Here is a 16,653-nt window from a genome sequence, read left to right as displayed (position 1 = left end):
TTATTTTTACATCATTTTGTACCTTTTTCCATCTCAGTTGTAATCCCCGATGAGCATTTTTTAATGTACCTATTGGCCATCTTAAGAGTTGTGTGACTTCAGGAAAATCACAAGAATCCTCTTGCTGAGTTGCAGTAAAGATGTTTTTCTATAAAAGGAGAAAAATAATCTTTATTTGAAAGGGCTTTTGAGAGTATCTATGATATTGTGATTATAAAATTCTTGGTAAAATGCCTGGCACAAAGTAGGAATATAATGCAATATATCATTATTGTTATTATTAGCCCTTCTCTTTTCTGATTACTGTAATCGGCTTTAGGCTGAATTGCAGATAATATCAAGTTAGAATGGATACCAAGTGCTCTGACTACTATAACCAACTTCTGTAGTAACCAACTGCTTGAGTCTTTAATAATTGTTGAGTTTTCAACCTATAAACCTCCATTTTTTAAAAAAGTGTGTTTTACCCTATCTTCTAATGTCCACTCTACTAGAATGAACAATTCTCTTTATATGTTTCCTAACTCCTGTTCATCTTCTCATTCTCTTTATATTGAACTGTGCTGAGACCTCATCCTTAGCATTCTCCTTTATTGGCCCTTACTCATTTGGAATCTCTTTTAAATGTCAAATTTATATTGACAACTCCCAAGTTTATATCTCCAAACTAGAACTCAATTTAGACTCATATTCAATAGGCTATTAAAGGTTTTTAAATTTCTATGTCTAACTCAAACATCAAAACAATCATGCTCAAAATTGAACTCTTCACCTTTCTCCTAAGATTTACTCTTAGTTTTCCCTATGTCCAGTTGCTTAAAGTTTGCTCCAACTGGAAAATCTTAATACCAAAACAAATGAAAAAATGAGAAATCCTGAAATAATTCTTGGTTTCCTTTCATACTCATATGCCACATCCATTTCATCTAAGACATCCTTTGGACTCTATATACAGATATTTCCAGAAACTTACCACTTCCCATTGCCTCCTTTGCCTTCCAGTTTCAAGCTACCGTCATCTCTTGCCTTCATCCTTAAGTTGTTTTACTGTTATCATTTTCCTTCTTTTAGTCACTTCTCAACACAGTATCCCAAGTGATTCACTGAAAATTTAAGTAGGATCCTGTTATTCATATACAGTGAGTCCGATTTCCTTCAGACCACAGCTAAATTAAAGGAAAAAATATGTAAAATTTCACTATCCTACTCGTGTTCCTTTTCTTTTCTGATTTTTTCTCCATTTCTCATCTTTCTTTAGTCACACTGACTTGCTTAATTTCTCTTGAGGTTATTTGGCTCTTTCTAATGGCCTTTGAATTATCAGGGCATTTTTCTCTGCCCTGACTACTTTTCTCCTAAATATAACTAAAACTAACTCTATAATGTCTTTGATCACCCCATTTATAAGGATAACAACTCATTTTTCCTATCTTCCTATATGAAGTTAAATTGGATGAAGACACTTGACTATTATTTTTCTGTAGGGCAATCATCATGTGTTCATATATTTCATTGTTTATTTAGCACATTGCTTCCCCAGTTTCAGTGTTTAAAGTCAGAGCAGTGATTATTATAGTCATGGCTACTGAAATAGTCCCAATGCTAGGGTCTAGTTTTGGTAAATGGTAAAAACTGTTCCTGAGTGATATATAGGTATTCCATAAGTACTGGTAGTATTAAAAAATAATTTATTTATTCCTTTTGAACTAGGTACCTTACAGTATCAATTATCACAATTTTCAGGAGCTGCACTATACATTCTATGAGCCACAGAGGCATTCTATGAGTGGCTATAATTTCATTTTTAAGGCTGATTTCCAATTTGTCATGCATGAACATATTGATTATAGGAGTTTTTGACCACACGATCTTAATGTTTAGGATAACATTTCCTTTTAGGCTGTGTAGCTAGAGAGATCATCCTAGCACTTACCTGGCACTCCTCAACAAACAAATAAATTAATACAATGAAAAAAGGAGGATGGTTTACCAGAGCTTTAAAAAATAACAAATCATGTATTTGTTTTTCTTCTTTATGGCATTTAAAATATTATTTTCTTTCTTTTCTCACTTGTGACACCACCAGTGTTCCTAGCACTGAACTCTGTGCTAAAATTTTCCGGCTATTTGGAATTCAAGGCAATCGCCACTTTCACCACCTGCTCTTCCCTTGCCAACAATTGGAGAAGCTATTATATTACATTCAAAGACTGTCCAATAAGCAAAAGGCCAGGTGTCACTTTGAGTGACAGCCTTCTAGTTTGCAAGAGCTGTAATTCCATTCATTCAATTGACTGATTGTGTGGCTGTATATCATTTTGCCTTCAGAATATCTCCTCTCCACTTGCACTGTTTTGACTGCATTCTGGAGTTGATGCAGCAAGGAGAGGGTGGTGGAAAGCAGAGAACACTGACAGTTTGAAGCATCTGCAAGCCGGGGCATATCTCCTGTTGCAATATTTATATCTTTGGCTAATGGTGATATAATCCCCCCCCCCTTTTTTTTAAGTGACTGGTAGATAGGGTTTTGAGCTTTTGTTCTTTAAAAGGAAAATCATTTTGTTGGAAGGGTAGGATTCACCTAGTTCTAAGATTTGGATATAATTACTCAATAAAATTTCTATATTAGCCTTGTTGAATGGAAATCATACAACTATGGCTGGGTTAACCTGATTATATCTGAGTCCCTACTTAAAATAATAAAAAAAAAATCTTCCTGGAGGATTTAGCTGTAGTTGTTCTCACTAGATGTTACTGAGCGCCCAGGCTGTCACAACAAGGAGCCTAGAAATGAAGAGGTATGGCTAATTGGCCATAGGTGATCATCGAGGGTCTGGTGTTTTACTAAGTAACATTTAGCAGGGTTGTATTTTCTCAAGTGCCCTGTGATGTTAAATAAAAATATCTCATTGCTGCTGACCTAGATCACAGTATAGTTGCTTTGGTTAGTTTAACAATCTTTAAAAATTGGAAAGACTTAACATTTGTTAGGAGCAGATCTTAAAGTAGGGAGAAAAGACATCTCTTTACTGGGCTAGGGCTCCGGCAAAAGCAATTATACTCTGTCCAAACAACAATGGAACATAGTATGGTGGTCTTGACACTTAGGCTTGGGACTGGGGCTTCTTCTTCTAAACCTTAGGCAGCTCTCTGTGTCCTGATCTAGAAAGATGAATGTGATGGAGACTGCTGTTTATTTACGAAAATTCATTATCTGTTCTTCTTAGGAACACAGCTAGACTTATTTCCCAGTCTTTCTATTGTTTTATGATGCTAGGTGATAGGGTTTTGGTCAATGAAATGTTAGTGGAAGTGATGAGTGTCATCTCTTTGTCAAGTGGTTAAGAAGTGGGAGTATCTTAGGGTCTGTTGCTGAACTGAGGCAGTCTAGGGAACTAGAATGGGTAGGGAAGGTAAGACAAAGTTCTTGAATTCCTACATGGGTATTGCTTGACTAGTATTGAGTATATTGAGTGTAACCTGAATGAATGCCATTGAAATATTATGACTTACCTACAAAAAACTGTTAGCATTCCTACCCTAATTAGCCTCTCAACCATAGGCAGAATAAATAGGGAGGGGGATAAAATGAATCAGGCTCTTCTTGTGACATAATGTAGGGTGATTCTAGAGGCAATAAAGAATAAGAGAATTTTGAAGAAATAATTATCATATTAGATATAAAGGATGATTTCAAAGAAAGACACAAAGATGACCTCAATATTTTAAGGTGAAAGGAGGCATGATGATTATAAACTAGATGCAGAGAATGCTGCCTGGCATTTGAATATTAAGGGGAATATTAAGGGGAAATACAGGACTGGAGAGTAAGTGAGAGGTCAGGGTGTAGTTTTAGATTTAGGAGTCCCTATGTCTGCAAAGACACTGACAGGTATGGTAGTGAGATATGGGAGACTAGCATGGGTGAGGACACTATTATTAAGAAAGGAACCAGAAAAGAAGGCAGGAAAAAAAAAACACTAAGCAAAAAAAGCAAAGAGCAATATGATAGCAGACTAGAGAAGAGAGTTTGTTAGTCACAAACTAACTGATAGTCCCCAGTCATGACGTCCCGAGAGACATTGCTGGAGTGAGAGAGCACTGTAGAAAATGGCTCCCTTCTTATCCCCCAAAGTCCCAGAATGCCTGCTTAGCTCTGTCCTTGGGTCCTTGCAGTTCTTCCCCTGGTACTGTTGGGAGATGTAGTTTCCAATCACTGGAGTAGGGGGTTGTTGGGGACCGAGGCCGGCATCTGGCGTCTGTCAGGAGCCATACAAAGGTGAAATGGAGTCCGGATAGAGAAAAACATCCGGGTTGTAAAAGGCATGCGGGAAGAACTCCTTGCCCCCACCTTTTCTTTCTCCTCTTTCTTCTCTCACCCACCTATTATCTAACCACTGCTCCATTCTCGCCCATTTTTGTCCCTCGCGAGAACCATGTTATCAAGCACTGCTACATGTCTAGTATCCATTGGCTTTCTCCCTTCCTGACTTCTGCATCCCCCACCTCTTGTATTTTATATAAACCAGATAAAGACAAAATAAACTCTCTCTCTGTTCTGATACACACGTGTGACTGTTTTCTTTGTTCGCCGGCCCTGGGGCTCCGACTCTCCGGCCTTGCTGGTCAAGGTCCTCCACAGGGGGTAGAGTCCAGAAAGCTGGAGTAGGGGGTGGAGTGAAAAAAACTCTGCAGAGTTCCTTTAGGACATCCTTCCCCTTAACAGCATGAGTCCTTGTTTTAGCTCTTTGAGGCTTTTCTCTGCAGGCACCCTCTGTAGGACTCTATTCAATCTATCTATGCATATCTTGCTGCCTTATAATTTTAAAGGAGTGGTCACTAGGCTAACCTAGTGTAAGCCCAGGGTAAATAAAGTTTGGAATGATGTAAGACACCTTTTAGATTTAGATACTTATTGAACACATTCTACATACTAAGCATGAAATATAATGGCTAGAGTTGGAGGTGGGCATACCATTAGCAATAATGCAGAGTCACGTGAGCCTCCACAGGCTCATAAACAAGTGCCCCAGGGACAGAGGACTAGGATTCATGGAGCTTTTGTCAGCCCTGAGGGGATGGATCATTGAGAAGGTAATATAAATTAAAGTGATTTTTCAAACAGGGTAAAGGATAGGTGGGAAAGAGCTGAAGAATGATGAGGTCATACATGCTGATATTTTTGGGTGGTAAGGCTAGGAAAGAGGATTTTAGAACCTGTTTTGAATTAAGGTAATTCCATTAGGGATTTTTAAATAAGGAGCAACAGTAACAGCTGTGCTTTGGAAACAAGGTTCTGGTAACCTTCTGGAAGGTGAATTAGAGGTAGTAGAAATTACACATATGGAAATACATTAAAAGATTATAGCAATTGTTAGGTAAGAAAGAATGAGGGTCAGTAGGAAGAGTAGAAGGCATGGGGGGGAGGAAAAAGATTTGAAAATATGTCATATTGGAAATGGTAGAATGCTATGAGCTGTGACTCACTGCGTTAGAAATAAGTAGAAAGTTTAAGAAAGATTCAACAATATTGCCTAAATCTGAGGCTGCCAGTACAGGTCTCATGGATAAGGAGTTGGCATTATGCAACTAGATTATTGCCCACCCCAGACAATGGTGGGGGTGGGGTGGGGTGGGGGAGGGGAAGCTGCCTTTACTGTCAATGAATATCCAGATTCTGCTGTCTCTCATCACCTATTTTTTTGCTATTGTAGACCAAGCCACCTGCCCCTGGAGTCTGGATTGCTGCCAGGCCCGCTAGTGTCCTCGCTTCTACCTTTGCCTTTGTAAAGTCCATTCTCAGCCAAGTAGACAAAATTATTCTGCTAAAATATAAGGCCAAGCCTCCCTTCAACATCTTTCAATAGCTTCCTCTCAGAGTAAAACCCAAATTCTCATCTGATCTACAAGGGATTATCCATCTCCAATCCCCTCTGTTTTCCTCTGTACGTCCCGGCCACACATGCACACACACCTGGAATCAGCCACCTGGCTCTAGCTTCAGAGACTGCCTGTGTTTCTGAAACAGAACAGCTATGCCTCAGTCTCAGACCCTTTGCTCTTGCTTTAGTCTCTGTTGGGAATGTTTTTCCTTGGAAATCTGAATGAATCTACGTTCTCACTTTTCAGGTCTTTACTCACATGGCATGTATGCAGAGGCTTTTCTTGGTTACTTTACCTAAAATAGAAGCGCGTTCTACTTCCCCTTATTTGCCTAGTTTTGGTTTCTAGCACTTTTCATTGGTTAGCATACTTGCTTTTTACTTAATCACCTTGTTTATTATGTATCTTCCTTACATTCTGTAAGTGTTATGGGAGTGTTATTAAAAAAAAAAAGGCTGTTGAAAGATTCTATTGAATGCTTAGCACACGGTCATTGCTCAATATTTGTTGAATGAATAAAAGCTCCAGGAAGATACAATGCATAAAGACTAAAATTGGAGGAATTATTTTCCTAAGAATAAGAAATATTGAGAAAATTGTCATATCTCTATCAAATAATTTTATTCTTTAATATTTCTCCAAAATGCTTTAAATCATACTTAAAATGCATTACTTGAGCCTCCCTCATGGTGTGAGGGGTGAGTCTCAGCACTGTGAAGCAGTGTGGATACAGCCACTACAGCATGAGTTCGAATGAATTGGAATCCTAGCCAGGGAGATGGCCCACATGGTGCAGCAGACCTCTTTTATTTCATTCACTTCTCTCTGAAAAATTCACCAGCCATGGAACTCTTAACTGTAAACTTTAGAGAAACCCATTATACAAAGAGTGAAGTGTAGGTGGAATGAATGTCATTGTATACTGTCTGAGTTAAAGAATCAGAACAATGGAAAAGGTGAAGATAAGGAAGTCAGTCTGTGAATTGCCTGATTGATTCATCCATTTGTTAGCACTGAAGTTATACTTTGAGCTAGGCACACTATTCTAGATGGTAGGGAAGCAAGATTAGAAAAAAAAAATGATCATCGTAGATATAATTCTTGTCATAATAGGGAACACATGTAGGAAAATAAATAATCATATTATTGCATAAAATACTTTGATAGAATTGTTCAAGAGATGCTGTGAAAAGCAACGAAAAGAAAATGCCCAATCACAGAGGCCTTCTGTTTGCAGGATATAGGAAGGAGCTGGGAGGAGAAAAAGCAGTGTACGTGGTTTCATGTGTGTGTATATATATATAGGCATATGGAAATTTAAAATATAAGAAAAAGTTTATGCTATGCTTAATTATTTAAAGTGATAACTGAATTTATGAATTGTACAGTATTTTTGTAGATGACTGGTGTTCTGCAGTTGAAAATTTGAATCTGAGGTTCAGGAACAATGTGAGGACTAGAATGCAAGAATTTGCTGTTAGTGATTTATATTATATAACTTAAACTGTGAAAATGAGAAAGGTTAATCAGAGATTGTATTGTAGAGCAAGGAAAGGGTCTCCTCTCTCTCTCTCTCTCTTTCTCTCTGCAAAAGAACAAGTGTGACAGAAATTGTGGAAAGGAAAAAATATTCAGGGAGTTGGATGGAGTCAAATCAGGAGACCCATTTTAAATGTCAAGAAGGGGAAAACCTGAATAAAGAAATTGTCAATCTTGTCAAGTGCTTCATGGGATGTAATGGAATGACTATTGTAAATATTACTAATAAAAGAAAATATTGCAGAGTTCCTTTAACACATGGGTAGACTCAAAGTTTCAAATGTTTTTCTTACTCTCATTGGAGTATTGGGCACCTTTATGCCTCCAAAATGTCATTCAGGAACTAAACAAAAATGTTATTAAATATAAATTTTTCAGTGTGATGTTACATTTTGCAAGAAAACATATTACCTGTTTTTTATTAGTCTTATACATTCTATGGCTTTTTCTAAACTTTAGGTTTGGATAAAGTCCATATGATTTCTGGAATTTAGAAATCTATACTATAAACCATAAAGACTGTATTGCATGGATCCAATTTATGGTTATCTATATATTTTTTTTGCAGGTCACTTGCTTCTTGCCCTCTTCATTCCTAATATTTCCTGTAAGGTTCCTCTGTGGTTTTCAAAACCTCATTGGCATATTTTTGTTGTATGTCAAATTCATCTTGTTTTGTATTCAGATATGTCTGAACAATCACATCACAGAGCCCATAAAACACAAGGAAGGCATTTTTGCCTATGTGGCACATCTCTTTATTAATAAGTAAGACCATGTTATATCTTGTGAACGGAAGAGTTTCATTAAGGATGTTTGAATCACCGGTGGGCACAATGTGATTACTGGATGGGAGAAATGTGGATGAGCTGGCCAATGTCTAATCCGTTTGTGGCTTCCTCTAAGACACACTGTAATGAAAGCAGCACCACAAATTATAAGAATTATCGAAATAGGTTACCAGAAGATTTTTTTTTTTCCCTAGAGATTCCTACTCAAAAATGTGCAATGGAATCCATTGTACATATAGTTACCTCTTTCTCATTGAATCTACACATGAACTAAGGAAATAACATGTGATAAAAAAGTTACACATCAATAGATCTAACGTCAACAGATTGGGACCTATTCTAGAATTGGAGTATAGAGATTCAAAGTCAACTTAACTATAAAATACATAGCATTCTTAAATGGGACTAAAATATTGTTAGTGAATGTTAGGTAATGAACTAAGTACCTTGTCTTTTAAGACAAGTGTGCCATTTCTATACTTACTATTATTTATGCAACAGTTTGGGGATATATGATATAATAGCTAAATATACACAAACACTGTCTATAAAACTGTTTAATCAGTTAGATTCTTTCAGGGGATTTACATATTAATTGTTCGCTTGGATCACATAATGTAGATTAATTTTCTTTGAGAAATTAAAGAACCTTAACAAATTCTGATTGAAACCAAATCAGAATAAACATAGTACTCAGTGGTTTTCTCACAGGAGCTCTAGAGCTAATCACCCTCCCATTTTACAGATGCAGACACACACGGGGCAACATCATGGCCCCAGATCCTGAGCCTGTCTCCCGAGCCCAAGCTCTTCATTGTTCACCCAGTCTTTGTCCACTGCTATGCACTTCTCAAGTACTGTCACATAGTTGATCTCATTTCAGTTTCTCTGCGCTGGGAGACAGGCAAGTAAGAGCCAATATCTCCTTTGAAGATGAGGTTCATAGACAACTGACTTATACTGAATCTCATTAAAAAAAAAATCTGTGACCAATTGGACTAAATTCTTTTATAATTCTATTTTAGGCCTTTTATCTATTAATCAGTTCAATTCTTCTAGGGAGACTAGGCTTTTTCCTAGGAAAAACTGATGAAATATTCTAATGTACTATATACATATTTTTATACATAATGTACTATATACATATTTTTAAAAATACATATCATTAACATTTCTGTTAAAGGTAATGAAATATAAAAGCAAATTAGCTTTTCTTTGATCATTAATACAACAAGTAGATGTAAGGCAATATTGAGGGGTCAGAAATAAAAATTGGAAAGTATTTGGTTTAAAGTAGTAGCTGAGGTCATCAGGAAGACTCCCCACCCCATACACGTCAGTATTGTAATGGTATCATGCCAAGGACAACAAGAACATGAGCCCCCCACCCCAAAAGATTTTGAATAAAGTTTGAAATTGTTCAATTAGTACTATATTAGTACTTTATTTTAAATAGCTCTTATGACCCCCTCCCTGCCAAGTCAGTTAAACATGTACTTAATATGTTCTTACTGTGTCCAAAACCATAGAAGGGGTACCGGCCCTGGCTTTCAAGGAAGGTCTTGCTAATGAGGAGTAGCAAAAATGGCAATAGTGTTAATATGAGACAGAGTATGAGAGGTGCCATAAGAAAATAAAACAGCACCATGCAGTTCAAGCAAGGGTGAGCACACATCTGGCTGGGAACATTCCAGAAAGTTTTGTAGGGAAACATTTTGTAAGGTGGGTAGGATTTCAACGGTGGGGTGGGAAGTTGGGGGGGGGGAGATGAGTAGAGTAAAAATGGTGATAATTTCCACAGAATGACTTTCAATCCATGAATTGAGAAAGGATAGAACTTCTTAAAATTATATTTATTTTAATGGTCTCCTGCAAAGAGGAGAGCCACAAATTACATTCTAACTAAATCTAAAACTTTATACTGATAAGGTTTTTCTTTATGGCATTTAAAGAATTTTTGTGATTAATATAATATGAATGATTATAATGTCCTTTGTAGTAAGGTGGGGGCAGGGGTTTGAGTGCCTAAGTAATTGATCTTTCATGAAAAAGTAACTGGAAAGTTAAAAATAGAGTTGGTACCATCTTTGGAATTTCATCTATTTTTCCACTTAGTATAAAATGACAGAGGTTATAAAAGCTTAATTCTGTAATTGAAAGATGGATATTAATGAAATGAGTAGAAAAATATTTTATAATATAGTTGCAATCTAAAACTTTTTATAACACTCTCCTTTTACTTATATTAAAGTATAGCAATATAACCAAAAGTTCTCTGCTTTTCACAAACATCCAAAAGTTATTTTTCCACCTGATAAAAATCTCTCAGCTCATCCTGCTAGAATGTCTGAGACTCATTAGAACATAGAAAATACTTTCCACTTATCAAATGAATGAAAGCACCAGAAGTTTGCAACATGGAACACAACCTATATAATAAACATGTGTAGCAATTCCCCGTGGGCCTATTGGATTATGGTGATAACAGACGGAGTACGGAGAATTCAGTCTTTAGTTAACAGCACGAGACCCTCCCTTCTCTCAGGGTACAAAGCATCATCACCCAGGAATTCTATTTAAAGTGTTTAAATTATTAACATTTAATTATGTTTTAACAAAAATAGGCACTATTGAGGTTTAGAATGAGCTAAACTAGAGATTGGAGAACCTGTAGTGAGAGCATTTGAATTTGAAGATGTCCAAATAGTTTCATATACTATTGGGCAGCTGCTTGAGGTGAACTTGAAGATGTTTTAGTGAATTCAGACTTCTTTTCATGAAAAGGAAGAATGGGATTGTCTACTGAGTGAAAATAATCTTCCAATTACATGATTTTGATATCTTTCTAGTCAGGTTTTCTGATGATTTAATAGCAAGACTTTAGTCTAATATGAGAAAGAGCTAACTGATTAATCCATAGTAGTAAAATACTTAGAAAGTCCTATATTTAAATGGTTAAAGAAAATTATTTAAAGAGAACTTCTGGGTGTTACTGCTTTGCTATTTCCATATCTGGTCTCTAGTATCCCTTTATTTAAAAATGACATCATTTTTCACAGCAAAGCTGAGCAGGAGGTAGAGTTCCTTGGGTCATTGTCCACATACACAACCTTCCTATATCAACACTGCAATAGAGCGGTCCATTTGTTACAATCAATAGCCTACATTGACATATCATTATCACCCTAGACTACATTAGGGTTCACCTTGGTGTTATACAGTCTGTAGGTTTGGATAAATCATAATGATATGGAGTCATCACTGTAGTATTATACTGAATTATTTCTCTAAAAACCTCCTGTGCTCTGTGAAAGTTTTGGTGCAGTAAAGAGGATGCAAAGAGATAGCGAGGCTAGTGAAACCAAAAGTGGGTTTATTTCTGTGCTCCTGGCCAAGGTTCACTGACTCCAGAGAGAGTTGAGGTCAGAAAGTCCTACTGAGGGAACGGTATGTTAGAGTTCAAGAAATGCCGAGACACAGAATCGATGCAAAAGACAAGTACAAGCCTTTATTGCTAGCTCGGGCGAGGGTCTGATCCCCGGAGTGTACCAACACAGCTGTCTCACCCAGACGGGATGGACCCCGAGCCTCTGAACAGAAGGTCTTATATAGCGAAATTCTCAGGCTGTAAAATTTCCAAAGCATGTAGTCCATCAGGATGAGTCACTCTCAGATCCTCCTTCATGCAGGTGGTAATTGCAAGCAATGTCCTGATGGTGCCTGGGCTTCTGATAACATCCAGGGCCTTCGACAACATCCTGTTAGTTTTTAACCACAAGCATCATTCCAATACTTTTACAGGTAACGGGTATGTGTGTGTGTGTGTGTGTGTGTATGGTGGGGGGGGGGGCGTGTTATGGGCCTAAGTAGTGGGGAGAAATGGCCAGGTGGAAAATTTTGACAAGGAACTTAAACTTATTTTTCTTCCTGGGCAAGATAAACAAGGTGGTGACACGTCACGAGGTTCTCACTACCAAATATCTGCTTCTTCATGGGCAACTGCTTCTTCTCTGTGCCTAGGTTTGGCTGGTGCCTGAAACTTATACTCTGTTTATCCCTTTTTCCAATCTCCCTTACTCCTGGTAACCACAGATCTGGTTACTGTAGCCATAGTTTTGCCTTTTCCAGGACATAGTCTAGTTGGCATTATCTAGCATGTGGTCTTTCAGGGTTGGCTTCTTTCACATAGAAATATACATTATGTTTCCTCCCCGGTTTTTCATTGCCTGGGAGCTCATTTCTTACCAACACTGAGAAATATTCCATTGTCTGGATGTACTGCAGTTTGTCTACCCATTCACTTACTGCAAGAACACCTTGGATACCCACATGCTGGCAATTAGGTATAAAGTTGCTATGACAGTTCAGCATAGTTTTGGCGACATAGGCCTTCAGGTGTTACAGGCATATACCAAGGATGTGATTGCTCTCTCTCTTTAAAGATTTATTGATTATGCATACAGAACTGGGGTACAGGCCAGAGGTTCAGGGAAGGTGAGAGGATTCACCTGAGACAGAGTGTGGAGCAGAACAGGCAGATGGATGAAATACACTGTTGAGGGGAGCAGCAGGCAGGTCAGGAGAGGTCTGCCGCACCATGTGGGTCACCTCTGGGGTGGGAATTGAACTCATGCTAAAGTGGCTTTCACTTCTTAGTGCCGTGCTTTAACCCACTGCGCCACCAGGGACGGCCCTGCTGTCTCTTATGCAAGTATTTTTTTTTTAAAGATTTATTTATTTATTCATACAGAACTGGGGGACAGGCCAGACATTCAGGGGCAGTGAGAGGCTTCACCAGAGGCTTCTGGGGAGCAGAACAGGTAGATCCACGAAGTACACTGCTGAGGGGAGCAGTGGGTGGATCAGGAGAGGTCTGCCTCACCAAGTGGATCACCTCTGGGGTAGGTGGGGATTGAACTCATGCGGAAGTGGCTTTAGCTTCCCAGTGCCTGCTGTGCCACCAGGGAGGGCTTGTAAGTATTTTGTTTTTAAAAGAAATTGCCAAACCATCTCTGGAAGTAGCTATATCACTTTCCATTTGTACCAATAATGAGCTAGAGCTGCTGTGCTCTAGCACGTATGTGGTGTTTTCAGCTGTTTTGTTCTACTAGGTTAATAGTGATATCTTGTTTTAATGTGTAGTACCCTAATGATAGATGATGCTATACATGTTTTCATGCTTCTTTATTATTTTATTTTATTTTTTTGCCTATTTTCAAAATCGGATGGTGTGCTTTGTTTTTGCTGAGTTTTGGGAGTTCTTGGTGCAGTTTGTAGATCAGTCCTTTGTTAGATGCCCCTTTTGCAAACATTATCTCCCAATCTCTGACCAGTCCTCCCATTTTCTTGACAATGTTTCTCACTAGCACAGGTTTTTGATTTTAATGAAATATATTGTATCAATCACATCTTTTGTGGATTATGACCATGTTGTTTTCAACATGTCATTATCAGAAACAAGCTCATGTAGATTTTTTCGCCTATATTCTCTTACAGTGTTGTTATAGGGCACCCCAATTGTTGAATTGCTTTGCTGTCTCTGGGTCCTCAATCTGCACACTTAAGATTCAATCGTACTTTGGACACACAGAAGGTTCAATAATGGATTTATTTACAAGGAGAAAAGTAAAGGAAACAACCCAAGGAAAGAGGGAGAGAAACACAAGTTAACTAGAATGTCCTACCAGTTCTGCTGACTTGGACTCCAATAACTGATCAAGAGCCAAACGACCAGCCATGAACCACCAGGCCAAGAGACCCCCAGAACCCACATGTCTGGTTTTATCCTAACCTGGCTGCTCAGCTCCATCCTCACATCCCAGCGTGCTTCTCCTTGGTATTGATGGGATTTGTAGTTCCAGCAGTATCTGGAGTGGGGCGGAGTCCATGAAGCCTGTACCTGTTATAGTTTCATGAATTTACATTTTACATTTAGGACTGTGAACTATTTTTCAGTTCATTTTGTGAATGGTATAAATTGGCCTAGATTTTTATTTTATTTTTTGCATGTGGATATCTAGTTGTCCTAGCACCATTTGTTGAAAAGACTGACCTTTTGCTATGATTTTGCCTTTTCTCTTTTTCAAAGATCAGTTGACTAAATTTATGTAAGTATTCCTGGGTTGTCTTTCTGTTCTGTTCCATTGATTTATTTTTCTATTATCTTGCAATTATTGCCTAACTTTCAAAAGCAGTATACAAATTATAATATTTTTATTCTAGATTTATGAACCCAAAAGAAGTATTTCTTCAAATACAATATTTAAGTTTTATTAAATAATTTTTCAAATTTGTGAATTTCAGTGGGCAGAACTGAACTAAATTCTCTTGCCAATAAATTGCAAAGTGCCATGCTTACATTTCCGCAGGAGGCCTAGGATTTTGGTCTTCAGAAGGAGGTTTTTCTATTCTTTTTCTTTTCACTATTGGCATTCAGCTGCACCACACAGACTAGCTTTCCCATGCTCCACCTACTGAGTGGAGCTGAGTCAGAGAAGGTCCCAGCCAAAAGGTTGTAGATTTGAATGTGAAAGAACCAATTCTGATGGAAAGAAAGGGTGTGGTGGGAGGGTTTCTATAATGAAAGCCCTGGGGATTGCTCCAGGGTAGAATCCCTTTCTTTTAGCTCTCTCCATATTTCTTTTAAGATACCTCTGCAAATACCATCACTGCAAATACAATGGTTCTAAGATTTGAAAGTTTTAGAGAAGCATCTTTGTTACAACTCCAGATTCCCAGGCATCAACATCAGAAATCATGATTCTGCCTGTGTGATTGGGTTATAGAAATCTGCAGTTTTGAGTAAGGTCCTGTCAGGTGTTCTAATGCAGGGCTCCAGAATATATTTTAAGGTTTTTGACATAAGATAGTTTAGTACTAATCAATCAAGTGCTAGAATGTTCAATAAAGAAAAAAGATGTGTTCATACCAGTTAAAATGTAAGAACTTATTAATTAAACATGGAAACAAAATCAAATAGCAGTTGTGCTTCTAAGAGATTACTAATGTTTCTGAATCAGAAACAATGGACATACAAAGATGGATATGCAATTTATGTAATTCAGTGGATCCAGAACCTTATATATTGGCTCATGGAGGAATTGAGGTGCCACAAGTGCTTATTGACATGATTTCATCATGATCTGTCTTACCTGACACAGTTTATTTCCCCCAATTCTGTTTTCTGAGTGAATTAATAATTTATAGGATTAAAATGGAAATTACATTTTCAGATAATTGTTTCCAAGTGCAGATACTTTTGTTAGCACAATTTCAAATTTACAGATCTAGTTCTCCAGCCAGGAATGAATCCCAGGCTGCTCTGAGTCCCAGACTCTAGGTCACCAGTGGTTGGTGACCCTTGCACAAACCACAGGAGGAGCTCTGCTGACTTTCTGGCAAGCAAGGAGAAAGAGGCAGATTTGTCAGAGAAAGAGATACAAGAAAACGTTTATGGAGGTTATTGGGAAGAGAAACAAAGGGGGACTCCCAGGTCTGGGAGGGTCAGGGAAGCCCACTTAGAGGGATCAGGGAACATACACCTTCTTAGGGAAATAGCAATTAGGAAATTTATATAATTAGGGAATATAATTAGGGAAATTATTCTGAAGCCCCCATCAGTCACTTTGTGATTGGTTAGTTTTCATTGATCTCACTGCATCTGCTACTGTGCCCAGAATTTCTTCCTTTCATAGCCTGCATGCTAGAGTCCTTTTTTTTTTTTAATTTAAAGATTTATTTACTTATGCATACAGAACTGGGGTGCAGGCCAGAGGCAGTGAGAGGATTTGCCAGAGAAGAGTGGAGAGCAGAACAGACTGGTAGTCCGAAAGTACACTGCTGAGGGGACCAGTGGGTGGGTCAGGAGAGGTCTGCCATGCCATGTGGGTCACCTCCGGGGAGGGGATCAAACTCACTGAAGTAGCTAGCTGGCTTGCAGTGCTGCACTTTAACCCGCTGTGACACCAGGGAGGGCCCAGAGTTCTCTTTTTATTGCTCTGGTTTTAGAATGTCCTGCTGACCCCAGTCCTGGGGTATTTGCTTAGTCCTTAATGGAATTCGTTGCCCTTATCTCTGGTGCCTCCCTTTCTTCTGAGGCTTTTTTCTATTCTATTCTGACCCTAGGAGCTATTCTCTTGCCCTATGACATACTTTTTATAAAAATGTGTTTGAAGTCAAAATTGACAGAACATGAAGCTGAAATTTATTTCACTACTCAATGAGTTCATTTTGATTTCGAACTTTCTCTCCTTTATTCGCTTACTTTTATTAAAATTCTACTCTGTCAATGCCTATGGTATCTCAAATGTGTCTGTAGCCTTGTGATTACATGAGTTTAATCAACACATATTTCCAAGCTGACATAAGGTATGATTCTTCATCGAGGTAGTACTCAAAAGTCTTTTTTTTTCCTCCCATTTAAAAGCTATTTTCTCCTCAA

This window comes from Condylura cristata, unplaced genomic scaffold (assembly GCF_000260355.1).
Source record: "Condylura cristata isolate star-nosed mole 26May11 unplaced genomic scaffold, ConCri1.0 scaffold00007, whole genome shotgun sequence".
NCBI classification, from domain to species: Eukaryota; Metazoa; Chordata; class Mammalia; order Eulipotyphla; family Talpidae; genus Condylura; species Condylura cristata.
The sequence above is the reverse complement of the archived record's forward strand: the minus strand, read 5'-3'. Positions refer to the sequence as shown.